Source organism: Neopsephotus bourkii, unplaced genomic scaffold (genome assembly GCF_033783945.1).
Source record: "Neopsephotus bourkii isolate Nb327-2 ecotype Australia unplaced genomic scaffold, CSIRO-AGI_Nbou_v1 NB_1574, whole genome shotgun sequence".
Lineage (NCBI taxonomy): Eukaryota > Metazoa > Chordata > Aves > Psittaciformes > Psittacidae > Neopsephotus > Neopsephotus bourkii.
In genome coordinates, this window is record NW_026902050.1 from 5,811,545 (window position 1) to 5,839,143 (window position 27,599).

General features: G+C 40.1%; 2 long non-coding RNA genes across 2 annotated transcripts in view; one reads left to right on the forward strand and one right to left on the reverse strand.

The window, feature by feature from the left end:
• LOC133222189 (uncharacterized) overlaps window positions 1-27,599 on the reverse strand; it is a 626,079-nt gene that overhangs the window by 215,064 nt on the left and 383,416 nt on the right. The window lies entirely within an intron of this gene.
• On the forward strand, window positions 15,410-19,135 carry LOC133222068 (uncharacterized). The gene is made up of 3 exons (XR_009728179.1): window positions 15,410-16,933; window positions 17,759-17,843; window positions 18,778-19,135. It is a non-coding gene; the product is annotated as an uncharacterized LOC133222068 (long non-coding RNA).

Consider the following 27,599-nt stretch of genomic DNA (forward strand, 5'->3'; position numbering starts at 1 on the left):
ATTCTGATGCCTGTGGCAGTGGGCTGAGTCCAGAGGGCACATTTGTAGCCAATGAATCACCAAAGATGATGGACTTGGGCACTGTGAACACAATGAATGTGGAAGGACTTTTCACTTCTACAGGAAGCTAGCGAGGAAAGGTTTTGTGATGTGTATTGGATTTTTTATTTTTTTTAATATGCTAATAACATTCACAATACTGAATGTGAGGGGAGGTGGGAGGATGGTCTGTCACGTTCATGCATGTGTAGGTATGGCATCTGGAATCACTTCTGTTCATGTGGAGCACAAAGAGGTTGTCATACTCAATATGAAAAGAGAAGAATAGACATCAAAAAATGCATATATTTATTATTAGAGATCTGAAAAAGTTATTTATAGGTTTGGGGTCCACAGTGAAGTAAATAAAATATTGTTCTGAGATATCAATAAGCTAGTATTTTGGAAGAACTGAAAACCAGAAATATAATCATTTGGGGTTAACTAAAGTATTTGCTTTAATCCTCAGTGAAAAACTGAACTTTGGTTTTGTTTCCTATCTTTTCCTTTTAAAATTTACCTCAATTATTAACTCTTGAAATTTTTCTCATATACCATTACAAACATTTCAAGATGAACATTTCAGTTGTTGTGAGTTTTCCATTAATCCCAGCTGTTCCTTTCCTGGAAATCTAACTTTAATTCCTGGACAGTTCCTTGTTATAAAACCACGTTTTTTCTGCAAACCTACAATTTCCTACTCCTTCTGCATTCCCCTGATTCCCACTAACAAAATACAAATTTCACACAACTCTAATTATCCTAGGAGTCATCATCTTGTGTGGTGCATAGAGGAATGAGGATGGTGGTCACCAGTGCAACCATACCTGTGTCCAACAGAAGGGGTTGGAATGGAAGTGGGTTTTACAGTGGTCGTGCAAGGTAAGCACCAAAAATTTATTGTGTAAGCTTTTCACGTTTATACAATGTGCAGCTGTATTTATTATTAAGTGGCTTTGCTAGCATTTCAGCATGCAATTAATTCTGAGTGAAAAGACTCAAACCCCTTTACAAGCATTTCAGTGGCACACAGGAGCTGGTGTTTTGATGAATACTGGAGGGGAAACGCTCTAATGAAATGCAGCGTGTGAACACAAGATGGCACTTGGTCCCCATAGACGGAGTGTCCAGCCTGTGGACATTTCCTACTCGATAGCAAAAAGTAGGAGAAACCATATTAAGAGAAGGGTCTGAGGACATGCATTTTGGTGTAACATGTGGACTGTATTCACTTTCTAATTCATGCTGTTTCTGCTTGAAATCAGGGTGCTGTTTGGCTAAGCGTTAACTCTGCAGCATTTCGCATAGTCAGGATGTATGTGTCGATCATTGGAAACTTGGGCTATTGCTGCTGTGATCCATGTCACTTCTTTTGTCCCTGGTAAAACATTTCAGAGGTAATTAACTTCTTTACTTTGGGATTGTTTCAGTGAGGCTGCCATGTGCATGTTTGGTGCAGAGTTTCCTTTCTGGTTTGATCCTAAGAGTCTGTTCTTCATTTACATGCGGCATGATATTTTGGAGAATATAGAGCATAAGATGAGCTTTCTGGTGGGGATTCTGTTGAGGCTAGCAAGGTGGTGGGTGTCCAAGGCAGGAGTTGGGATGTCTCCCTTGCTGATTTTTTTAGGAAACATTTCCGCATTTGTAGTTGGTGGTCTTTTTCACGATCTATCAATTTGTTTGTTTTGTCCCCAAGTGATCAAGCGTTGTGTAGGAAGCTGAGAAGCTCCCTTACACTTCCATGTGCAGCTCTGCATTACAGAAATGTGAGATTTCTGATATCCAGCCTTATTTTGCCCAGAGTGATGTGGTGCTGCAGCCTCAGCCTGTGCAGCTCTCTGTGTGTGGGAGAAGCTTACCTCCACTGACTCTGCCTGCCACACACAACCTGGCCACCCACTCCCCACTGTTTCCATTCTCATCTGGAGGTTCCCATCACCCTGGCATGGTCACTTCACCCATACAGAAATGATCTCACTCTATGAAACCACTAGCATGTCAGTAGAAATATCTAATGCCAGAATGCTAAATAATTGTAGCATTCCTGAAAACTCATGCAGTTTATTTTGCCATTAATATACATTTGTAATCTGAATTTGAATCTATTAGCTTGCGCAAATTAATGGCGTTGTTTATATTGTAACTCTGATCCTATCCCTGGTCTGGGGAAGTCAGAGAAATCAGCTCCACGTGTTTATTCACATAGTGCTGGTGTGAAGGAGCAGGTCTTCCATTCCCCTCCTCTCTTGTTGAAGGACTTAAATCCACAGAATTTGTGTAAGCTGGAAACAAAATATTTAGGACAGGAAAAGCAGTAGCAGTATATTTTCAAAAAGGTAAATTCAAAATCTCTGTACTTAGAAAAATATGGCTAAAGCTACATCTTGTGCCATGGGAAGAATGCTTAGTAACAACATGAAAAAGCTCTTAATTTCCTGCAAAGTCCAGATCAAAATTGCCAAACATTCACTTCCACCCAATTTAAGTAGATCTGGCTTTAATAATAAGGTAATAAATTCAATCTCAAACAAAAATTTTACTCAAGGCAAAAAAAGGAATTCTAGTAATTTCACATTAGCATTGAGTTTTGACGTTCTCATTCATGATAACAAAAATACAAAGTTATGAAAAATGTAACTTTAAAAGTGGAAATGCCAGCATCAAAAATTTCTGTGAAACTGTTGCTCTTTCAATGAGCTGATTGTGCTGTAAATTTAATTGTATTATAACTTTCCAACAATTATGTAAACAGTTGTGCATTTTTATTAGCACTTTTAAATGATGCAGGTTTTTACTGTGAAGTTATATAAGAGTAAGAGATGGAAGCCCAAACATATGGTAGAGATCTTCAAAGTTCTCAACATAGAAGAAAGTGATGATTACCTGTCATTTAATTAATATCATGTTTAATAGCATATTTTTCTGCGAAGATTTAGCATGCTCTCAGGGAAGGAGATGGAGATCACCGATAGCTAGATAACCTTTTCTGGTCTCTTAGGAATAAAACTGCAGCCCAGGGTATAATGATTACTAATAATAAGGTATCTTCTTAGCACACTACTGCCAAATCCTGTCGATAAGAAAAGCATGAGGGGAAGACCTGTAGCTGGAGCAAACTCTCCAGTGACAGCTGGGACAAATTATACCCCTGACAATGGGACACACTGTATTCACTTATTTATCCTTGGGCAAACCCAGAACATGCCATTAATTAGGAGGTATTTTCTCTAGATTTACACCAATTTAAAACAGGAATTGATCTCCTCTCTAGTATAAGCCTGTTGTTCAGTGGCATATCCTCAAAATCAGGGGTTGCAGTCCTTTTATTCTCTGATTTGGTGATCTTGGGTGTGCTGCAAGTAGCTTGTTTTATCCAGAGAGAACCTTTGTCCTTTACCCAAACAGTTCTGCAGACACTGGTGACTGCAAAACTGACTCTTACTATTTAAAGTCTTGTCCTGCAAATGAAAAGTTATCACCTTCTGCACCTCTGTGCAATTCCCCAATTCCCTGTGGAAGCTCTGTCCACAGTTGGGTCCCTGCTTCACTCTCAGATGTAGCTGCATGCAATGCATGCTGTGCAGCCAGCTGCACATTTAGCTTCTCCCCTGATCCTGAGTTTCCTAGCAGCATATGTGACTCTTGCAGCTTTTCTTCACCTTCAGCTCATGCTTTGTGGGTTGAAGTTGTTGCTAGGCATTTAGCTGTTTCACAGCGAATGGCTGTGTTGGCTGACAGCATTTCAGTTCAGATCCTGTCAACTGGGTTTGGGATGTGGACCAAGTTGTGACTCTCCTACCCTCATGCTATTGAATGGTTTGATGATTCATTTATTAAAGTAAAAAGAATAACTGCTTTAAAAAAAATAAAAGCTTCTCTTTGCAACGGTATATTGTCTGATGGAATTTCTACCTGTTGTCACTTGTTTGATGTGATCAGCCTACACCAGGTTGAGGAGGACTCAATGAAGGTGATACAGGAGGATGTCAGAACCATGCTCCCCCTGCCAGAGACAGCCTGGTCCCACCATGGCTGTTAGGTACCTGCATCCCCATAATGGAAATTTTGATATTAATGCTGTGGCAGCATCATTTCTATTGATGCAGTGAGAGTCACCTTTCTGATATGGGAATAATAAGCAAAGACACCAGCTGTGATTTCCTTCCCCCTTGCACAAGGGTCCCAGCTGTGCACTTGTTCCATATTCTGTACAGAATCATGTTCACCAAGCATGAACCTTTGCACCTCAGGACCTCTGAAGTGACTTCATTTTTAGTGGTATCTTAGGGATGTAATGAAAGCTTTAAAATGACTTAAAACTGGTGAAAATGGACTCTGTTATGTGTGAAAATGCTGAGCTGATTTCTGGGAGCAGGAGCTTGACTACACACTAAGTGAGCATGGCACAAACTTGCATCTATATTTGCTGTAAAGGAGACAATCAGACCTTCACCAGAAGCACAAACTACTTTGAAAAGAATAAAATCAAAGTCCAAGCAGAGACTGCAAAGGGAAGGTGAAAATCTTTCAATGGCTGTCACAGTTTTCTTATTTTTAATACAGAGAAGAGGCTGAAAACAGTTAAGAAAAAAATTAATGTTTTTTAATAAAGATTGGCCTCAGGTTTCTGACAGATGGCACTGGAGGAAGTGGGGGTGAGATGAGGGAAGCATGGAGTTTTGGACAGCAAATGATGTAATCAAATGAAAAGAGAAAAAAAATTACTAAATGCTTGTAATGCATACAGCCACCTTCAACCTGTCAAAAGAAGAAATTGCAAAATGATGCAGTAACATGCAACTTGCAGAGGTCTGTCTCAGCTCTAAGTGGGACGTAAATAATACACTGAATTTAATGGTCAAAGTTACTTGAACTCAAATGTTGTTTAAATGAAATACCTCAGCTGTCAGAAGTGACAAAACATGCCATTATTGTACAGTCATACTCAAGTGAGGGCTGCACATATTTTACCCACACAACTAATCTGTTTCCACATCCCATCCCTACAAGAGGGAAGGCAGCTCTGATTTTCCTGGATGGTGAAGCAGGATTACCCCTGAATGACTTGAAAATAGATGCCTCAGATGGAAAGAAGTAAATTTTCAAAAGTGCCAAGTTCTTTCCTCAAATTTACAGATTACTTTTTAATCTCACTTTGGTGCTGTTGTAGATTTTCATTCTCTGTCTGAGATTGAACATCTGAAAAAACCTGACAACATTAATCCACTTACAGATAAGCAGAGACAGAGTTTGTTTTCAAGCAAAGAGATTAAGGAATGTAACGTGAAGTTATCAGTGTGAGATTTTACTATCAGTAATGATAAGTTAATATTGTTTTTCTCACTGCTTGAAAAGGATGTAAAAAATAACATTCCAGAAATTAAGGAATGAATATGTTAAGAGTTTAGATTCTACAACAGGTTAAACTTCTCTATAGGAATTTGTTCATATGAATTTCAGTCTCTCAGGACAAGATCCCCAGACAGTACCTGTAAGCATAGCTCCATGAGCATTGGTGAGATAATGTAGTTTTTGCACAGTGGACTTTCTGACAGAATCAAAGTTTTGGAGTTCACAGATACATTGATGCAGTCTGTTCCCCTATAACATATGCAGAGAAAGGCTGGGGAAAAAACAGCTAATGTCTGTGGTAACCAGTGCAGATAAATCCAGTCCTCTTCTTTGGGGAAAATTTATTTTCCAAAGAAAATTTAATTTGTAAGCCTGCTTTATTCTAAAATTTTTCATAAAGGCAAAATCTGCTCGTCATTTCATCTGTCCATCATTCTGAACATCAACTCATTTATTTCTCACTCCAAAATCAGTTTAAAGACAAATAATGGGAATTGCCCATTAATTTACTCTACTTGCCATGTGCAAAGCACTGGGAAAAGTTCTTATTCTCTGCATCAGACCATACCTAAAGCAAAATTTTCTTCTTTGAAGGCAGAAGTAGCAATGGGCAAGCAGAGAAAGGGCAGACAGTGAAAAAAATTTCAGTAGTATGACTCCCTTTTCTTCCATTTTCTAGAAGAATCTAGCTGGAAGGTTTATAAGCAACAAACTGTCATTTCTCTGTGGTAAATCCCATCAATCACAGCAGAGATGGAGTCAAATGCAGCTCATTAGAGCTGGCAATGGCAAAGTAAGAAGTGATGGCCCTGTGCTGGAGGGACAGTGGGAGAATTGGCATTTCGCTGCTAGAGAAGGTGGCCATGAGGGTCATTTATCACTGGTGTTGGTGGGAAGAAGTACTGCATTTGGAAATTTGGAAAATATTTGCCTGGTGCAAAATTCTGTGCAGAATTGCAGGTCTTGCATGAATGGTAAAAGTCTCTGGGGGATAAACAGAGATGCTGTGAAAAGGTTTGGCTGCAAGTTGGAAATGTTTCTGTGATCATAAACCAACTCAATTTGTCTAAGGAACATTAGCCTTCCTGAGCTGGGAAAAGGTACCTGGGACTTGAGGAACAGCATCAGCATCCACTGCATAGAGTAGAGGTGCTGCAGAGTGTGGGATAGCACAAGACTCAGAGATGTTCGCAGCATCATTCAGCTTTGTGGGAGGACAGCAAGGGAGAGGAGCCAGAAGTGGGAAGCAGGGAAACACATGGCTGCAGCTGGATTGAGTTGTTATTGAACTGAATCGTTACCTGTTAAGGAGCCATTGTTCAGAGGTGATAGAAATGTTTGTGGTCTGGATGCAGGTAAAGGCAGGTGAGTGGTGAAATATCTGCCTGGCTGAGGATGGACGTCAGTGAGGAGCTGCAGAGGACTAAATCAGAGAAAGTCTTTCGATTTTTTACCTTCACCCCTGTCTAAATCCTACTATGGAGTCTCCATCTGTGAAGTTATCCAAAAATGCCCTGGATGAGGTCCTGTGCAGCCCAGCCTGAGTGGCTCTGTGTGGGCATGGGGAGCTCCAGGGCTCCCTTCCAGCTTCAGCCTTCAGTGAGCCTGGGAAAACACACTGCCTTTAAGAATTCACATTTTGGACTTGTCTGCCTCTTCCTGCCAAAACATCACCTTTTAAATGCAGCTTCTTGTGTCTTCCTTTATTTGGCTTCAAATTCTTCAGGTCACTCTCTGTGAATTATTAAAATGTGTGCTAAAACATGCAAAGCTGTGGCTAATTATGATGTACTGATTAATTTCAGCAGACAACTCTGGCAATTCTGTTGAATATTAATATTTTTTAGGTTGGGAGCTGCTGGCAAGAGGAACAAGTTTTCTGTAAGGGTCGTGAGCATGGTAGACCACTACAGGGTTGATCAACGTCTTCCTGACTTTGCCCAGTGACGATTTCAAGTTTGTTTGTGGCATTGAATTTCCCCTTACAAACATAAACTGTGAGCAACTACAAACAAGCTATGAATATTTCTTATTATTTAGAATCACCCAAAAATCACTGCTGTTGCCTGAAGAAAGGCAGAATGATTTGTTGTTATGTTTCTATTGGACATCGCCCACTGTGAAGTATTAGGAAGAACATGCTATTGATTGAAAGTTAAACAATGAGAATTACATTTAAATGATTTTCAGGGAGAACAGATTTATATGGTAATATAGAACTTACCACAGGTGCATCAGCACACAAATTTGTACATGTGGGCTGCTCTGCTTGCTAACAGCTCAGTCTGCAACATTAGCAAACATAACTAGCGGCAGTAGAAAATTTCATCCTCCCCTTTGGTCATGTTTTCCTCCTTTGCCAACCACCACTGTCAGAGCACATAAAAAGCTGTGAACACACACATGTTAGTGTTATTGTCAGTCAGAACTACTGCTCCATCCGTGGCCAAGTATCGTGCAATACTGTGGCTTTAATCAAATGCAGTGATATTAACACAGAAAGTTTTTTTGCAAGCTGACAATTCAATTACGAATGAAAAGAAACTATTCAACTAAATTGAGGGAGCTATGGAAAAATTTTTAGCTTCAAGGTTTTTGAAGCTCATGGCATGGAGGAAAACCTCGAGACCTGCAATCACAGGGATGCTTCCCAAAAAAGTCAGATCTAAGATGATAACAGTGTCAGGGCTTGGTTTGTATTTTGAAGGGATGTAGGTATGTTTTTTTATTTAACTTTAGCTAAGTACTATCACACACAAGAAATACAGAATATGTTACCTTCCACCCTGTCTTCCAACAGCTGAGGTTTCTGTGGGAAGGTCTTGGGGCATGAAATGCTTTATGCATGTTGGCAGGTGCCTGAGAATGTGAGAACAAAGCTCCTGTGGTGTTTTTAGGCGTTTCCTGCACTGCTAGGGTGGTTTGGAGGCTAAAGGAAGTGATTGTTAAGCTATGCTTAAGGTAAATTAGAAGAACCTTTGATATATTCCTGCTAAAAAAACCCCACAATTAATTTTGTATTTTTGTGAGATATCTATATTTTTTTCAATTATTAAAAAAAAAAAAAAACAACAACCCAACCAAAACTGTACATGGTTGGGTCACTTTAACAAGCACATCGTGTGGTAGTTAGATAAAGAAAACATAGGTGCTAATAAGAAAACACTTTCGTTTTCTATTCGTTACCTTTTTTTTTTTCTTTTTTCTTTTTTTTTTTTTTTTTCCCAAGAAAAGAGCTCTGGGATGCCCCCTGGTGCCACTGAATACTGTGGAAGGTGAGGTCAGCAGCACAGCCAGCCCTGAATGCTGTTTGACCGATTGGGTCTGCCTGGGTGTTTCTGCTCATGCCAGCTTTTGCAGGAAAAACTCCAATGAAAGTAGCTCTTCCAGGATTGCAGGCAATGATTAAGATGTTGGAAGCTACTGGACTGTGTGATTTCTGTAAGAAATCAGACTGGAAAGAAGAAGCATAAAGAGGGGTGTAATGCAGAGTGAGGTGGCATTTTGATTTGTGGGATGGTTTCTTAGAACCCTCTTTCCCAGCTCAGCACAGGAAAAATAAAACATAGATTTCACTGCTGAGAATAAATGGCAGAAAAAGAGTAAACATGGTAAAAATTTATGTTTGGGGTTTTTTTTGTGGGATTTTTTGCGCTCAGGGCGAGGGGGAAGGCTGTGCTTGAGTAGTCCCTCTGGCAAAGGTGTATGGCAGAGAAGAGTGAAGTAATAGTTTCAGGTAAGAATGTGTAAGACACATGGAGATATGGAAGTGGTGCTTGGGTGAGCTGAGATTTGCTCAATTGGTTCCAAACCATGCAGAAGGTAAATAACCATTTGTGATTCCAACATCTCCCAAAAGTCTTGACCTGTGAATGGTATGGTATGTCTGCCAAAGGGTTTACTTTCTGCCTGTTGCCTTTCTGCAGCATTTATGCTACAAAGCATATCTCTGGTAAGCAAAACAGGGGAGTTCAGTTACCCAGGGACTTAGCCTTTTGCTTCATGTGGCTTCATACCCCTTGAGATTCCACATATGTAGAACCAGAAAATAGGCTTAAACATGACATCTGTTTTTTAGGGAAACCTGAAGCATTTGCATTGCTTTTAAAGCCTTTGGGAAATGACAGGAGAAAGTTTAATAATCTCACCAATAGCTTCCAGCCCCCAACAGCTGGCTGATGGCTTTCTATTCTTGGAGGTCTGGCAACTTAGATACAGAGGAGATGATTTGCAGTAACATTCAGCCTATATTTTCTTAACAAACACCCCTCAAGAAATAACCAATGGGTCATATGTAGTAGTTTTGGTCTGAAGATCACTGAAAAACCTCTCATAATTTGCTGAAGGTCTTTCAAAACTTCTGATTTTTAAGGTGATAAGCCTTGTGTCTGTGACTAATGCTGACTTGAACTCCGAGTGATTTTATCTGTACCAAAATTAACCTGGACATTTTAATGCAGTTATGTGTATGCCAGGTAAATGCTTCTGGTATTATTCTGAGGCATGCAGTCATATTTAAGACAATATTCTTGTCATCTGTGTGATGCAGCAGAAAGGTGTGCAATAGAAAAAGAAGTGGCCTTACCTGAACCTTCAGCTTCCTGCTCAAATAGCCTTTAATTATATAAAACCATGAGTGAGGCTTGGTCAGGAGGAATCACTGTTTTTTTCCCACAGTGTTGGATATATCAGTGTAGCTCTACAAAAGTCAGTAGAATCGAGCAGCTGGCAGTCGGCCCAGTATAGTGTTTGAAGCATCTGTTTTAATATCTGACTGCCATAGTCTTAAAAAAAAGAGAGAGAGAAAAGAATATTATGGACTACAACAGCTCTTCTCATCAGGGAAAAAACCACAGGAAATTATGATCATATATTATGTAATATCTATTATCTACATAGAAAAGCTAATTAAATCATCACAACACCTACAAAAATTCTAATCCCAGTTCTATCAATTCATTTCTAAAACTGTCTACAAATCTCCTTGGTAGCCAATTTTATAATTCTGAGAAGATAAAATAAAAATTAATGACAATTAAAATATGCAGAGGATTGGGATTTTTTTCTTAAGGCAGAAATCTGACCACGAATTTCATTAATTCTGTTTGATACCCTACCTTGGCATTCACTGCAAGACCTTAACATTCATCTGCAGTGAAAAAGTATACAAAACTGGGTAAAAGAGGGGAAAAAAGGTTATTAGACCTGCTCTTATAATTCATATGAAACATATTGTGACCCATGTTAGGTTTTACAACAGGAGGGAGTGATGGAATACGGGGACTCAGCCTGAAGGATACAATTAAGTTCCAGAATATTGTTTCTTGTGTCTGGAAAAAAAATGGTATTACTGTAATTACAACTAAAATTCAATGTGTTCTGCTGTTTTTAAGGTCAGATTAGAATTGAAATAAATTATATGCCTTCAAATATTGTCAGAAAGTAGCTTTCTCCATTGAAGAATGTGGTCTATATAAGGATATTTTACAGGCTTACAAACAGCATCCTAAATCTACAAAATCTGTTGCTGTACATTATTGCAGCAAGACTTATCATAAGAGAATATTTTGGCTAAAGTTCTTATCTGTCCTGAGCTTTGCTCTTTTCATTTGTTAGTTCTTTGGTCAGAGCACCTACAAGTTGGGGAGTGTTTTGGTGCAACAAACTGAAGTCCTTAGATGAAAAAGCTGATTGATGTTATTTACTAAAAAACCAATGACAACAACAAAAAGTTTCTGTGTTTTTTTCTGCCTGAAAATCACAGTATCATTTTATATATGCTTTTTGCAAAGTTAATATACATATGGAAGAAGGAGACAAAACTTCCCTGTACAATATATATAGATAAAAAAGGACCATAATAGCCTGGATTTATTACATTTATAGATAAACAATGAAAATCAGCTTGAAAATCATATGCAGACTTCCTAGCAACTCCTAACAATGAATGCAAGAACCCACCTCCCAAATGAGTGAAATGGGACATGAGGGAGCTGGGGGTGTGTTAGAAATTCCCAAGGTTTTTACCTGAAAGCTGAAGGACTTGTCCCATCACCTCTTTTAGAGACTAAACATCGGTTCATCCCTACCAGGTGGGTAGGGTATTCCCTGCACCTCTGTTTTCCCATCAGGGTGCAATTGCCAGTCATCTGTAGGTTTGTTATGAAGGTAAACAATTGTGTATTGCTCTTGATGTTTCAATATTGGAAATACATTTCTGGGTTAGGCATCAGTGAGACTGGTGTATGTTCCAAATGCCTTTCAGTACCCAGAACTGCATGGTGCAATTAAGCTTTTGTATGGAATCAGATGGATGAAACAGCAGCTCTCATCCAAAAACACTAGCACATCCCATGTAGTAAAGTAATATATGAGAGGCGCTAGCACTGGGGGAGTTTTTCTGCATTTTAGCTGTTGGAAGGTTCTGGCTGCCTCCAAAGGAGCAGCAAAGGGGTACTGGAACCTAGGGGAGAGCATAGGTTGGGGAGTAACTTGAGCATGAGGTTCAGGGGTGGCTCTGGATCTAAATTTTGGGCATCCAGGAGATGGGGGATGGCTCTGGTTTCTACTGGGGGGCTTGCACAAGCTTGCAGTGAAAAGGCCTCTGCCTCCCACATCAGTTCTCTGGGACTGAGATAAATTGCTCAGCTCCAAATTTTTTAGTGAAAGTGTGAGGTCAGGAATGGACAGCAAGAGACTGTTTTTTTTAACATGTTCAATTAAATTTAATTGAAGAAAAAATTCAATTTACATTGAATTTAATAGGTAATATATGATAGAGTGCAATTCATGTGTATTACATTAAAAAATCAAACCCCCAAACCCTGAGGAGTTGCTCACTGTCCAGCAATCCTTATGATTTTTTATTTTACTTTCTCTTAAAAAAGAAAAAAAATATAAAAATCACAGTCCTTTCTGGGGCTTTGAATTGAAACTTCAACATCTGGATACAATGAAAATTATATTACTTTAAATAGTGGCATAAAAAAAAAAAACAAACCAAAAAAACCAAACCCAAAAAAACCAAAACCTGAGCAAATCAGTAAGTTATTGTGTTTAATGTCTTTTTCTCTTATTAGGGATTGGAGTGTGAGGTGCTCCCATCTGTCTCTCAGACAGGCCACCTCCATCACCTGTCTGCTGTGCCCTGTGCAATAGGTCAGGATGGGGGACCTTGACCCATTGTATTAGCTATGACTCCTGTTGAAGCAATGTCTACCCCAGTCACCTAAAATATACGCTAAAATTATGCCGGGAATACTGATTCTTTGAATTCATGGGGAAGATAATTGAATCATGCTCTCTTCTGCACCTTCAGAGGGAAATCCCATCACCATTTGGAAAGTGAGAGTCAGCAATAAGCATACAGCTTTGTTCACATGACATCCACATAAGAATGGTAAATCACGGCTTTATTTTTACTTAGGAGAACTGAAATAGCAGAGATGACGACATCCCTCCTTTTGAAGATGACAGAGGGGGAACTCTGATTAAATGCAACATTTGTATAGGTTATTCTCAGCTATGAGATGTTTTCAGATTATGGTCTTCTTATATTGATTTTTTTTTTCTTTTTCTTGGGATTTGTACACTTTGCAGCAGCTGACACAGAGAAAGTAAAACCCAGGAACTGCAACAGTTTTCCTCTCTAGCTTTTTAAACTCTCCTCCTCCCCAACTTCACTGCTATGTGTGTGTTCCACCAAATAATCATTACTAATAATGACCAGGCAGCCAGATGGACCTGCCTGGTCCAGTTGCTGCCAAAACCAAGGCCCTGGGTCAGCTGATGTGGATGTCCCTCAGGAGCTGCAGGTGATGCTGGCTGGGATACCCTGGGCATGGGGTGGGTATCTGTAGGAGTCCCTGGGATGCAGGGCAGTGTGTGTCCGCTGCTGGCCCCATTGGTCTCCAGGCAAGGTGGGTGTGATGAAAGGCCTTGGTATTGTGCTGAGTTATTTCTGTCCCTATTCAGAATGTCTTTTGTTTTTAGTCAGGCAAAGCTTCTGCTGGAGACAATAGGACTTTTATGGCAGCAGAGAATGCTAAATAGGGCCCTCATTGAGTAAACTGCAGTTATCTTTTCATTCCAATACATAGCTGGATGCAACTGATATTATCAGAATTATAAAGGACTGTTCTTTCAATTACATGCTTGATTATTAAAAAAAAAAAAAAGTCTAGCTTAAATACTAGCATTTATGTATATCCCTTGCCATAGGTAGCTATGCCATATTGTGTGCAACAGGGGTGCTTGCAGTCCTCATCACCTCTCCCTAGGTCTGCTGAAATCATTGCCACACAGGCTGGTTGGAGCAGCCTTGCAGATATTTGCTGACAAACCTTTTCAGTATAATCCTTTATTATCTAACCACAGTCAAGAGCCTACTTCACATGAAATATTTTCTGCTACAGATGGCAAAGCCTGAGACTGAGCCAATAACAGTGTAAAAATGCATTTATCAATGCAGAAGCCCTCAGCCAGCCAGCTTTTTCCATTTGTTATGTACAAGAAATATCCTCTTTAATGTTTCAAATTTGTTAAGGGACTACATGGACAAAAGTGTTCTATTTTAATAAAATGTTGCAATCATACAGCACATATTAAACATGTTTGTGTGCATAGAATAGAAAGAAAGTGGGTTGTGGGCTGTCAGTTCAGGTTATCTGTTGCTCTTCATCATCAGATACCCTTATTAATTCATTACTTTTATAACTTTATTGCTGGTAATCTTTAAAGGCTTTCCCTCCTCCCTCTGACAAAAGTCCTGGAACTAAGTTTTGGAATTGTTTATCCCTCTTTCCAAGTCTGACTGATTTAGAAAATGGTGATTTAATTTCTGCTGCTGGTTCTTCCCAGGAAAATGAATGAGTGTGTGAGTGGTATGGTGGGACCAAGGGGTCCAGCTCTTTCACACTGTCATCTTCTTCAGGCTCTGGAGACACTGGGATCAGAGTGGGAATGGCATGGAGAGAGACGTGAACTGCCATCTTCATAGCATCCACCTCTTTGGGCAACCCAAAGGAACAATTATAGCTGGAAACTTAGGTTTAACGAAGGTAAACAGAGTGATGAGAAAGCAATTTTGCATAATTAGGAGAATACCAGCAAACTACTTACTGACATGACATTTTACATTACTGTAATTGTTTTGATGAAAAGGGCAGATGAAGAGCATTTTGCTTACAAAGCTAAAATAGTTCCCAGTTATAGGGACAGTCAAGCAACCATGGTGATTCCTGTGCATGAAAATATTATAAGACCAAGTACAAGAAAAATGCACAAGAAAAATGAACTATTTGACAGGAAACCAAAAGAGTGTATTTTGCACCATGAGCCTTTCATTTTGGCTTGTGCCATTTGTAACACTGACACTCAGGATTTAGGCACCAGCCTGGTAGATCTGTCTCCCTGGCAATAGTAAACTGTGTGTAAAATCTGTGCAGGATGCTTCACCAGTGCTTTCACTCAAGACAAAGCAGTTTATTGAACAAAATCCATCAACGTAAGAAGAAAAAAAAAAGACTTTATTTAACAGCTTTCAGAAAATGCATGGTGCTAATTGACAGTGAAGAAAACCCCAGTTTTTATAGTTTAATATTCACGCCAGGGATGAAACTATAAAAGCTCAGGCAAAGCCTATGCAGTGTAGCAATCACTTAGAATCTTGTGCTCTGTGAATAAACAGTGCATACAAAGCCTGGAGCCTCGTAAGTGGGATATGAGGGGATTGTGCCCACACTGACATCTTGCTCTTCAGTGGACTGGCTGCCCATGGTCCCAGTGCTGTAAGCAAAGGGTGGAACTTTGCAAAGGTTCTCAATAAATGTTACACAAAAGGGCTAAGTTTATGCAATGCTATACTTAAAAATGATCCAGACTTATTGGATAACCCAAGTTTTTTTAAATTTTCTTTCAGAGATGGCTGGTTGATTTTTCAGCAGAAAATAAACTTTTGATGAAATATACTTCTCTAAAGATAAAAAAATAAAAGTATTTTAAGGGTAGACTGGAGATCTCTCTCAGCATATCTACAGGCACTCAGCTGTACCTGCCAGCATGGAACAGATCCTTGATGGAGCTGGGGATGATCCTTCTGGGATGGCCCCCATCTCTTCTGAATGGTTTTGTCTGGAGGATGCCACAGCAGAGATGTGACTGCAGTAACTGAGGCACATAGCCTGTCCCCTGGGGAGAAACAAGTCTGTATCACACTATGAACCATGTGGTTAAGCAGTTACAGCTCAGCATTAAGCTGCCTGAGCATGGAAGATATCACTATTTTAATTTTTCATGCTGATTTGAGATTGAAACACTCAGAATTAGACAGTGTTCCAGGGTGGAAACCTGAGGGATATTTCTGTTCAATTTTATTTTGAAAGAATTTAAAAATATCATTTTAGGCATTGGAAGAGATGTCTCATACTTCTTGTGTCCTTAGTTCTCACAGATTATAATTAAAATGGTCAAAATCCTTATGCTTTTATTCCCTGAAAATAAGCTTCTAGGTAAATACACCTCTGGACTTACACAGTTGATATGCAGGCATCAATTTATGCTTTATTACAGTATATGATGGACTTATGATTTTCCTATTGGAAGTCTGACAATTCTGCAATTATGTTTTCGTATGATCCTAACCTTCTGGAAAGCAATGACTAAAGTAAAACATATTTTCATTAGCTTCTCTTGTATTTTGATGAAGTCAGAACAAGGTTGTGTCCCTTATAACTAAATAATTTTGTCCCCTTACAACTGAATGAGAGACTTCTGGCTCAATTCAACCACTATACTGTTTTCTAATTAATTTTCGCCCCCCCCAGTCCAAATTTCCCATTATCTTTAGTGCTGAAATCAGGCTTCTCTTCTCAAGATCAGACAATCCTTATGTACTCTCAGCTGGGAAAAGAGGGTGTCAGATGGCTGAGATGAGTCTGGAGACTCAGAAGTGCTTCTAGCAAACCTGAGCTTGGGCACTATTAAATTGCTATTCTATACCAGCACAGTAATGGATAGGGAAAATATAAAAATCCTAGGTAATTTCCAGGAAGAATTTGCCACATTTGCTTTGTGACATTACAATCTCAAAACCCACTCATATAAACTGCATCTAAGACCAATATTATTATCCAGCTTCGGGTATCTTGTATCTCTGGAGATAAGATGCTGTAGTTTGTTGTTTTGTGTTGACACAAAACAATGTCATGCATATTTATGTGCACAGATTCCTATATACTAAAACTTCTTGCTTGATCAAAAGATAAAATATGGATACTACTGCTTGTTTGATCCAAGGTTAAAATATGGATACTGCTTTTTGTCTAACTTTTTCACCAATTCCTTAGTAGCTGTATTTCATCAGACTGAATCTTCCTGCCTACGAACATCACAGAATAACATTCTGAGAAAGAGACGACACTGAAGTATTGTCTGCTTAACATAATGTTCACAATATTTCCCTGCTGAAATCTCCTACATGGCTAATAAATATTTAATGAACAATGGTCCGACTGGTGACAAGACATTAATAACTCCAGAGGTAAGCTCTGTTGGACTTCAGCTGCTGATGAGAACTAGAATTTATTTTAGTTTATAACCAGGAAGATAATTTTTAATATTTATGCATTTTGATGCTCTGCATATACTGGTAGGTTTTAGAAAAACAATATTAAAATTCATTTAAATTAGCTATAGAACTTTATAAGATGGAGTGAACTTAGGTTCTCTGGATTCCTGTGCTGCTTGATCCTAAACTTCATCAGCTAGGTTGATGCCCCTCTTTTGGGACACCTCTACTTCTATATATATAAAATATGTATACTTTACTGCAGTAATTTTTGTTTCATTTTTAACTGTCATGTGACTCCCTACCAAAGCAAAATCAAAATATTTGATATACTTGAAATCTGCTGGCTTTGGTTATGAGATGTAGATTCAGGAATCCCATGCTGGGAGAGCACTTCCATAGATCACTACTATAGTCTTTGTAAAAAAAATCTCACCATTTCTATGAAAACTCATGGACATACAGGCTCAGGCACAGGTTTATCTGTTTTTAAAAGATTATGACTATTAGTCTGATCTTTCCCATAACCTGGGCTATAAACTTTAACCAGCTGCTTGGCTATCAGACATGTGTGTTGCAGTTACTAGGCAGCTGAAGGTTTTCTAGCTTTCTCAGAAGGATCAAAATTTGCAGTTTTAGCCATTACTTAAAGCTGTATTTTTTCTGAACAGTAAATGGTGTTAAAATGATGCTATGGCTAACTCTGTGGTGCATCTTTTGTGGTCCACTTTATTTAACAAGATTATCTTGTTATATCTTTATTTTCTTCTTTATTTATATCTTTATTTTCTTGTTAAGGCAGCTTCTGTGTAAATAAACCCTGTCACGGGCCACTATACAAGAGAACAGCTCTGGTAATTGTTTTCCACCAGTTGTAACACAGGTAGAAATGCTCACTGCTTTTCTAATGATGATTCTTTAATTATACACCAAATACAATCCAAACTTCACTTAAGATTGAACACAGAGTAAGTCCTAGTAAAGACAAATAAATGTGACGTGCATCAATTTGAGGATTTTTAGGGATAAATATTAAACTGAGGATGACTATGAGAATTAGGATAATTAAGATATTACATAGTTTAGCATTTATTGTTGTGTTGGAAATGGGATGATATGGTTCATCTGTAATTATGGTGAGAGGAGTTAGGCAAATAATGTTGTGCACAAGGACCCAGCCAAATTTCCATCTCCATTTTACAGCAGCAAGAATATATAAATTATAATATATATTAATATATATATAAAATATATAATTTATAAAAAACTTAAATATCTTACACATTTCATCCTCCTCTTTTTTGAACTTCAGCATGTTCTTGCAAAGAGTGACAAACCAGATGAAGTGTAGCCCTGCAGTGTCTCTCTTACCAAATGTGCTCTTGCTCCCGAGATGGACTAAGGACCTCCTTTTTTTTTTTTTTTTTTTTTTTTAAATGCTTCACAAGTAGTATTTGAATAATTGTGAAGTCTTTAAAGAGTTGGGGATCTGGGGTGGTTTCAGCCCATTTTCTTGGTCTTTGACAGCGCAGCTCAGGAGCGTGTTCTGCCTTTTGATTCAGACAGAGGTGCAGGCATGTTCAGACACTCGTAAGTTCAACTTACTCTGTATTTAATATGAAAAGTGAAGGAAACTCTGGACAGCTTAAACTCAAGAGGCAACAGCAATAAATAAAACCTGTTTTGAATATACAAGGGTGACACACAGATACCCTCTAGATGTAGTTGTGCCACTTTTTAATACTCCTCAGCTACCACATACCTCTGAAAAAAAAAAAAAGGCACTGACAACAAGCTTCTGTATTTCTGCTCACAAGGGTGATGAAATATCCCAGCTCAGATTGTTCTGACTGAGAAATAACGTGGAATGAGCAAGTACCAAATCAGTTTGCAATGCACATCCTGCCATGGAAAATCACCAGTGCTCCTCTGCTAAGTCAGCTTACACAGTAAGTTTTAACAACTGCATTGCTAGCTCTAAATTAGAAGTCAGATATTAGCTGATTAGACTATTTTTGCTGTGCATGGTGTCTGGAAAATTTCACAGGGTTGCTCTCTTTGTGTTTTCTTTGCAAAGAACACAAAGGGTATTTTTCCTTCTTTTTACCTGTTTAACCATCTGCATATAGCAGCATTATAATACTGTGTTTAGATATAATTACAATAAAGTACATCCAAAAATGCTAATCAGTATGGTATAACATCTCCATCATATTTTTCCTCGTACTTCAATTTAAATTTCAAAACTACAGATAGTGTTATTTCTGTTTCTCTGATTAACATTATCTGATGATCCCTTTTATAAGGTTCTGCAGAGCTGTGTGCCTAATAAGGGACATTACTTATGTTGATGAGCAAGACCAGGGCCCACGTTCCTTACATTTGGCAAAGGCTTTATCTGCAGCTTATGTATGAGACTTTGGAAACACTCCCCTTTGGCTTATTCTTTTCCTATTGCTATTCATGATAAAAATAAGGAAAGGGAAAATTAAAACAAACAAAATAAAACTATATTCCAAACTTTTAAATATCAAACAATGCTCATCACTATGTCTGTACAAGAAATGCCCCATAGCCAAAGGCAAACCTGAGCCTCTCACCCACACCCAAGAGGCATCCAAGATGGGATGCAGCTGACTGTATTTGGATTTAACTGGTGGGTTACAACAACCCTTAGAGAATTGGGTTTGTAACAGGAACCACCAAGAGGCCATAAGCTATGAAGATGCCTCCAGTTACCACAGTAATAACTTAAATCAACTGGGTGTCAAAAGTGCTTTTTCCTTTCTAGCCTACTGAAATGATAACAAGGATAACGGTCATTTGCCGAGGTGAGTGCCTCCATAGAGGAGCCTTCAACCTCGGATCGAGGGGAAAACCCGCGTCCAGGAGCCTCAGTTCTGAGCGTCGAGAGCCACCGAAGGAGTCTCCAGCCCTCGCTAGGCCTTGCCCAGGAGCCGGCAGCTCCAGGGAGCCGAGCAGGGGCGAGCAGGGGGCGGTGCCAGGAGGGACGGCCCCGCCCTGAGCCGGTAAAACCCGACCCAGGGTGCGCGCGAGCAGCGCGTGGCGCGACGGTTGGCGCCGGAAGCGCGAGCGGGATGGGGAGCGGTCGCCTCAGGGCCAGGGCTGCCCCGGCACCAGACAGAGGCGGTGAGAGGGGAGGCTGCAGCGCAGAGCTCGGGGTGCAGGAAGTGCCTGCACTGGTCTCGTGAGGCGAGGGTACGCAACGGGCAGGGCTGCGCTCGGTGCGCCCTGGTGGGGGTCCTGCTGCAGCAGGGGCTGAGCTGCGGGACGCTGTCAATAGCAAAAAGATGTCAGGGGAGCTGAGAGGGAGCTGGACTGCTTGCTCCAGGCCCAAACTGTTCAGGGGCCGCAAGCGGCCGCGGTGGGGCAGACAGAAAAGGAGGAGGTCATCAATGCAGGGAGCTGGGAGCTAGTAAACAAAAAAGGAGGAAGAGGACAGTTAAAACCAAGGGGCTGCTTCTGAAATCCACGTCCCCATTCAGAACCACTTCACAGCTCTGCAGGGGGCTAATGAGGAAACACCCACTGCACCAGATGAGCAATCAGCTGGTGCACCGGTGAAGAGAATCACTACTGGTGCCTGCAGGAGAAAGTAGTGGGTCACAGTAGTAGGTGACTCTGCTTTGAAGGGCACAGAGGCAGCTGTCTGTCGGCCTGACCCAGTCTCGAGGGAGGTGCATTGCCTAGCAGGGACTCGCATCAGGGATGTTGCTGGGAGGCTGCCTGCTCTAGTAAGTCCCGCTGTTACCTGCTTCTGGTGGTCCATGTGGGTGCTAGTGATACAGACAGCAGTAGCCTGGGACTCATAAGGAAGGCCTACGAAGCCCTCCCTAGGAAGGGAGGTTAGGGGCTCTGGAGTTTTTTAGTTGTATTTTTCATCATAGTTTTTTTATTGATCGTCCAGGTCAAAGGGGAGGCCCCCCCAAAAGGCCAGGCAGATTTGGCAGGTTAATAAATGGATAGAAGGGTCATGCCATCATCAGAGGATGGGTTATTTAGAACATGGGACCCGATTTGGGAGGCCAGGTCTACTGGAGGCTGTTGGAGCTGGTCTGAGCTGCTTGGGTAGGGGACATGCCAGGCTGGTCAAGGCAGCTTTAAACTAGATGTGTTATGGGAGGGAGATATCAGTTCACCCCAAGATTCCCAGTCGGTTGCCAGCACGTATAATAAACACTTGAAGCAGCGCAGAGCTATTTCAGCTGCTCCAGCCAATGAGTCAGCTTCATCTGGAGCATTGCTCAGATGCCTCTAAACAAAGTCCTGTAGTATGGGGAATAAACAAGAGGAATTAGAGATGTGTGCACGTCTATGGAGGTATGATATCATTGGCATCACAGAAGCGTGGTGGGATGGCTCTTATGACTGGTGTGTTGGAATGGAAGGTTACAGGCTCCTTAGGAAAAGCAGGCGAGGCAGATGGGGAGCGGGAGTTGCTATTTATATCAGTGATAGGCTGGAGACTGTTGAACTGTGTCTGGGGACAGGTCAGTAGAGAGCTTATGGGTCAGGGTTAAAGAGAGAACAGCTATGGGGGACGTTACTGTGGGGGTCTGTTACAGACTGCCTGATCAGGACTCTGTGGATGAAGCGCTCTATAGACAGGTATGAACAGTCTGACACTCGCAGGCCCTTGTCCTCATGGGGGACTTCAACCATCCTGGTATCTGTTGGAGGGGTGGTACGGCCCAGCACAAACAATCGAGGAGGTTCCTCAGCTGTGTAGAAGACATCTTTCTCCTGCAAATAGTAGAGGAGCCAACAAGGGGAGGGCCATGTTTGACCTCATGCTCACCAACAGGGAAGGGGTGGTTGGAAATGCGACCCTCCAGGGCAGCCTTGGTTGCAGCGATCCTGAGATGGTAGTGTACGAGATCCTCAGGACAGTGAGAAGAGTGTGCAGCAAGCTAACTGCCCTGGTGATACTGAAATGGAAACTAATGTATTTTTTTCACATGTGTGGTCATGCTAGGAAAGACACCTGAACACTCAGACCTTGTTCATAAACTGAGTGCTCATATGTTTATCCAAGTGTAGCATTATAAAAAATACACAGTTGTGTTACCACAGAATTATGCTAAACTATAATCGATCTCATATGCACTATGCTTTTAAATAAAATCAGACTTCTAGGTATAAAAATTTCCCAGGTGCAATCATAATGTATCAGGACAGAAAAAAGCTGATGTATTAAGCAGCCATTCATTTTTGCATCAATTAAACTGTAGAGTAATAGTTAAAACAGGACTAAATATGTAGCTTTAGTATACAGCTATACTATAGTTATAAAAACTGGCAGTATATAAAAATGTATAATACTTTTGTGGTTAATTACAATTTTTGGCCACCCTCAGGAAAAAATAATATCTTTCATTAAATTGCTTCTATACAGTTCAGCTCTGGGAAGATATTAACAGATGCAAGGTTATTTCCTTTTAGAAATGTGAAGTCGGTGAATTTACAGATTTTTTGCAATATTTTCATGGATGACACTTCCTCCTGCCTGCTAAACCAATGCAGAATGATTTTCTGCTTAGCAAATACCTCCTCGTGCAATAAACATTTCCTGTATAGGAGTAGGGAAAATTGATTCTTCTCACTGAGAGAAATTTTTCTGGACTTGCCAACAGTTTTATGCTTCCTATATTATCCCGCTCTCCTCCACCAGAATTATGGATGAGTAGTAAGAAGCACATATTGGTAAGAGCAAAATATAGCCCAGGAACTCAGTTCAGGCTTCTCTTTCTAAGTCTACCATCCTAGACTCAAATTCACAAGAACACTTAAATTCACATGTGTGAAGTTGATGATTAACCCTTAAAAATACAAAATCCTAGTAGGAGAGGGATTTTATGTCAGAATATCTGATGTTATGTTTTAAATCTGATCAGGCCAGGGAAGTAGAGGGATGCTTTGCTCAGCCATCCCAAAACAGAGATATAACGTTTGGATCTAATTTCTAGTCAAAATACTAATCTATTCACTTTCCTAAGTAATCTCAGTATTTAACTTTGAGTTTAAATATTTGGGCTTGGATGTCCGAGGCCCATGGCTCTTTCCAGCACCCTGTGCAAGTCAAGGTGAACTATGACTACTTGCCTGGTGGGACTCAGTGGCCTAATTTCAAGAAATATTACCATGTTTATTTGTAGTTCCTGTAACAGAGGGTTTGCTGGAGGGCAGTGATAAATTTCAGGTTTTCAGTCCTTGGCAGGGGTTGGCAATGTCATTCCCAGTAGTTTAGAGAACTGTGGAGGAAGCAGGGAACATTAACATATTTTTGTATTTGCTGCTTTGAGTCTTGGCAATAAAAAAAAAAGTACTGAGGACTGTTGATTTATTTTGTTATTTCAGTACAGCATCAAAGGATGTTTTGTTATTTCCTCATGATTATGAATATTTTCAGAAAGCTGAATAATCATTGACATTTGGTATCCAGTGTGAAAATGCAGCCTGCTTTGTTGCTGGAGGAGTCGGTAAGTGGACAATGCACAGGGGGGAGAAAAGAGGTTGTTTCAGCATTAGGGTTCTGCAAGCTCTGCAAAATGCAACAATTAGACAAAAGTGGTCTTTGCTGATATCCCCTATTAGAAACATTAAATTCAGTTGGACTCTTTGGAAGTCAGTAGCTATCTTGTATACCAGTTCAGTATCAGTTAAGTGTCTTTGAAAAGATGACTAGCAAAGGAGTCTAATAATTTAAGGCAGATACAGCAAAACTTAGCTTCAGAAAAGGGTCGTTACGGAGGCAGAGGATGAGGGCAGGGACTCTATTGGCTTCTGCTGGTCAGGGATATGGAAAGACAGCTCTGTTTCTCCTTTGCTGTGCTGCTAGGAAGGATTGCTGGATGCCTTTGGGAGAATCGGTCAGTTAACTCTTGCAGAAACCCAAAGTAATAATAATGCTCCATATATTTATAAAAAAAAAAAAAAAAAAAAAGAGAAAGAGAAGAAAAGGTATTTGGTCACCAACAGGACACCAGACGTCCTCCCTGCCCTATCTCCCACCACCTGCCAAAAAACCTGATCACAAACCAAGAAAAAGCCCATGTTCCAGGTAAGCTTACAACTGGTGAGATCTGCCTTGGTGAATCCTGAATCCTTATGCGTTTCTGGACTAGTGTGAAATCTGTTTTTTTTTGGTTTTAGAGAAGGGTTTTGAGAGCCAGAGTGAGCCACCATGGCCAAGGGAACCCTTGCACTCCTGAGTTGTCCCACTGAACCTTGTGTGGCTATGATCTTGCACCCCCAGACTGCCCTTTCATTTCTGCTAAAGCTCTAATTTCCAGTTATTCTGAGACTATGTCCTCTTAATCATCATCTTTTAATCTAGTCTTAATCATCCTCTGCCTCTCAACATTTTTCTCAAGTTCGATATTTCAAGAGTGCTCATTCGTTCTTATTGGAAATAGCCTGAATTGCATAAAACCAGAATATGTCTGAAAAGCTACATATTCAAAGTCTGCAACAAGCTTTAGCACATCTTTTCACTCCCTGAACAAAAGGAGGGCCCCAGTATTCACTTCTGTGCCTACTTCTGTGAAGAGCCTACAAAGCATGCATAAAAGAAAGGTTAAAATGCAAATCACTGTAAGACCCTGAAGTATAATAGCAGGCTGAAAATATTACTTAAAACTTTGTAAAGGCTGCATTGCTTTCTGGAAATCACAAAGAGAGGGGACCACGTTTTCCATAGTCTTTTATTACTGTACATCAAATGATGGAGCAACCATAACCGATATTAACCCTTTTGCGTTCATTGGTGTCATTCAGAGTCTTTCTGCAATTTGGGCATTTTTTTCTGGCTGTAACCTTTTCTTTGGCCACTGAGCTGCCGTGTAATGTGCCTGGAAAGCTGCAAAGCGCTCAGTGCCTAATGTCAGGGAATTCCCACTATGTTGCAGAACTGGAGTGCCTGAGGTGGGAGTTCTTCCCTAACCCACTTGCAAAGACAAGGATTGAGTTTCCAAGGACACATGGCTTCAGGCTGCATCCCATAATGATTGTCTCATAACTTCGCTTTTCAGTTCAGGGCCCTTCTTCAAATACAGTGGTCCCATATTGACTATCACACTGCAGAATGGCTGCAATGGTGAGGAGCTAGGAAAAGAAAAATGTTTCTCAAATTCCACAGGTGTAATGCGTTGTCAAAAAACCTTTCATTTTTAGAAACAAAAGTACCTGGTAAGCATGGCTATGACGATATCCTCCAGGTTTCGGTTCTGGTTTTCCCTAAAAAGTGTTATTTCTGCTGGCTGTCCTTTTCTAATGAAAAGTAACAAACAGCTGTTGAGATGTAATCACATTCCAAACCACTGCTTTCACACATCAGCATATTCAAACGTATGAATATCTTCAGTGGAATAAAAAGTATTCTTATGTAATGTACTCTCAGGCTTTGGTTATGAGAAAATTTAGTATCGCTTTTTCTCTTCCTACCTTCACAGTGGTGTTTCCTAATGCCACAGGAACTTGTCTTTTGCTTTGTTTGATAAAATAATTTGCTTCTGAAGCTATGTATAATGCTCAGATAAATATATTATATATATGATTATATAAATATAATTAATATATAATACATATAATATAAATATGTATAATGCTCAGATAAAGATAATATAATTAATCATAATACTGCTTATTATCTTGGTTTCTACAAGGACAGCTTTTCTCAGTTCCACCCCCATCCCCCCAAGTCATGTGGGAGGGTTTTGAGTGTCTCTGTCCACCTTGGTGTGGACCTCCAAACTGTTTGGGCTGGTCCACTTGCCCGAGCCTTGCCTTTGCCCCAGCAGATGTCCTCTGTTGGCAACAAATCATACACCCCCAATCAGCACTTGTGGAAAAAGGCTACTAGAAGAAAATTAAGTCTATTCCAGCCAAACCAAGGACACATCTGCATGCATGCAGGAAAATTAACCAACTGGGGAAAGTTTATGTACTTCAAAGGGAGATTTGGGAAGTATTTGTGGGAGGAGTGGGGCTGCTAAGCAATCTGTGCAAAGAATTTGAAGCTGTCCCAGTACCCATGTTGCTGGTTTTGACAGTCTCACAATGGGAAGATATCTCTTCGCTGAAGTAGTAATAATTTTCTTTAGAAACATAATTGCAGCAAAACAAAAAACAAAACAAAAAGGCAGCATTTCCAAATCATTGGAACAAATACTCTGATTAACCTAATCATGCTTTTTTTTTCCTGCATATTTAATTAATGATTTTTCTGAGATGGTGATTATTTTGTCCAAATTCATGATCAGAAATGTGAATATTTTCCTGAAACAGAAAAAAAATCACGCAGCTCTGAGAAATCCCCCAGGCAGGAGTGGCGAATGGAACTGCTGATAGTTTTGTTTTCATTAGGTACCTGAATGCATTACAATAATTATGTCAGTGCTGAGCTTTTCCCATCTGCAACCCAGCCCTATAGCAGTTTGATTAGAAAATAAAAAAACTGAAGGGAGCAGGGTGGAAATATGAAACCAAGGGACACTGAGCTGCACAAGAGCAAGGAAATGATGAAGCAGGTTCCTCATTATTCAGCAATGGGTTTAATTCAGAGTGCTTTCACAAGAACAAAAGCATGTACTTGACAATGATTTGTATGATTTCTGCACGACCATATTCTGGGCAGGAAACCGACTTCTGCTAAAAATGCTTCTTTAAATGACTCTAACTGGAAACATTCAGATAATGCAAACACTACCATCTGCATATCTTGTGGGCTTTTTTTGTTTGGTTTTTTTTTTTCCTCTTAAAGATTACTTTAAAATGAAATAAAAACTGTAATGTTTCAAGACTCATCCCCATTGCAAATATAATTGTATTAAGTGACTGTCAGCAAACTGCATCTGCTTCAGGATGGTGTTCTGGAAAAAGCTTAAAATGGCAATTTTCCTACAGAATTGTCTCTGTGGGGAAGCCTGAGACCCTTTAATTTACTCCGTGTTTCCCAGCTGCTAAGCAGGCAGTAGAACTTTACTGTCTAGTAATACGAGCAAGATCCCCATCTCCGTTGCATTCAGGCTAACTTCTGCTGCTCTCTGTGGTGTTACTTCAGTTCACCACCATGTAATGGGAAGCAGAATTTGGCCCTGAATTAGCTCATATTAATCTGGTACTAATGTCACTGATTACAATTCACTGTGATGATTTAGACAATAAAATGGAACTCATTGGTAATCCCTTAACATTAATGCAAGCAAAACTGTGAATTAATGTTGGAGAAGGAAAGCTTTGCATTTTCAGCTGCTTTCAATTTTAGCCTAATTAAATTTCTTTAATGCAATCAGAAATTAAAGGGAAGCCTAATAATTAGTCACTGAGGTGAAGGGAAGTTTGATGTAAAGGCAGGAAGGGCACATGCTGAGTTCTGTGCTTCCAGCTTCAGCTGTGAGTTGGTATTTTATGGTTGAAGAATGGCAGTTTTATGAATCATAGAATATTATAGAATAGTTAGGGTTGGAAAGGACCTTATGATCATCTAGTTCCAACCTCCCTGTCATGGGCAGGGGCACCTTCCACTAGGCCATATCACTCAAGACTCCATCCAACCTGGCCTTGAACACTGCCAGGGATGGAGCATTTATCACTTCTTTGAGCAGCCTGTTCCAGTGCC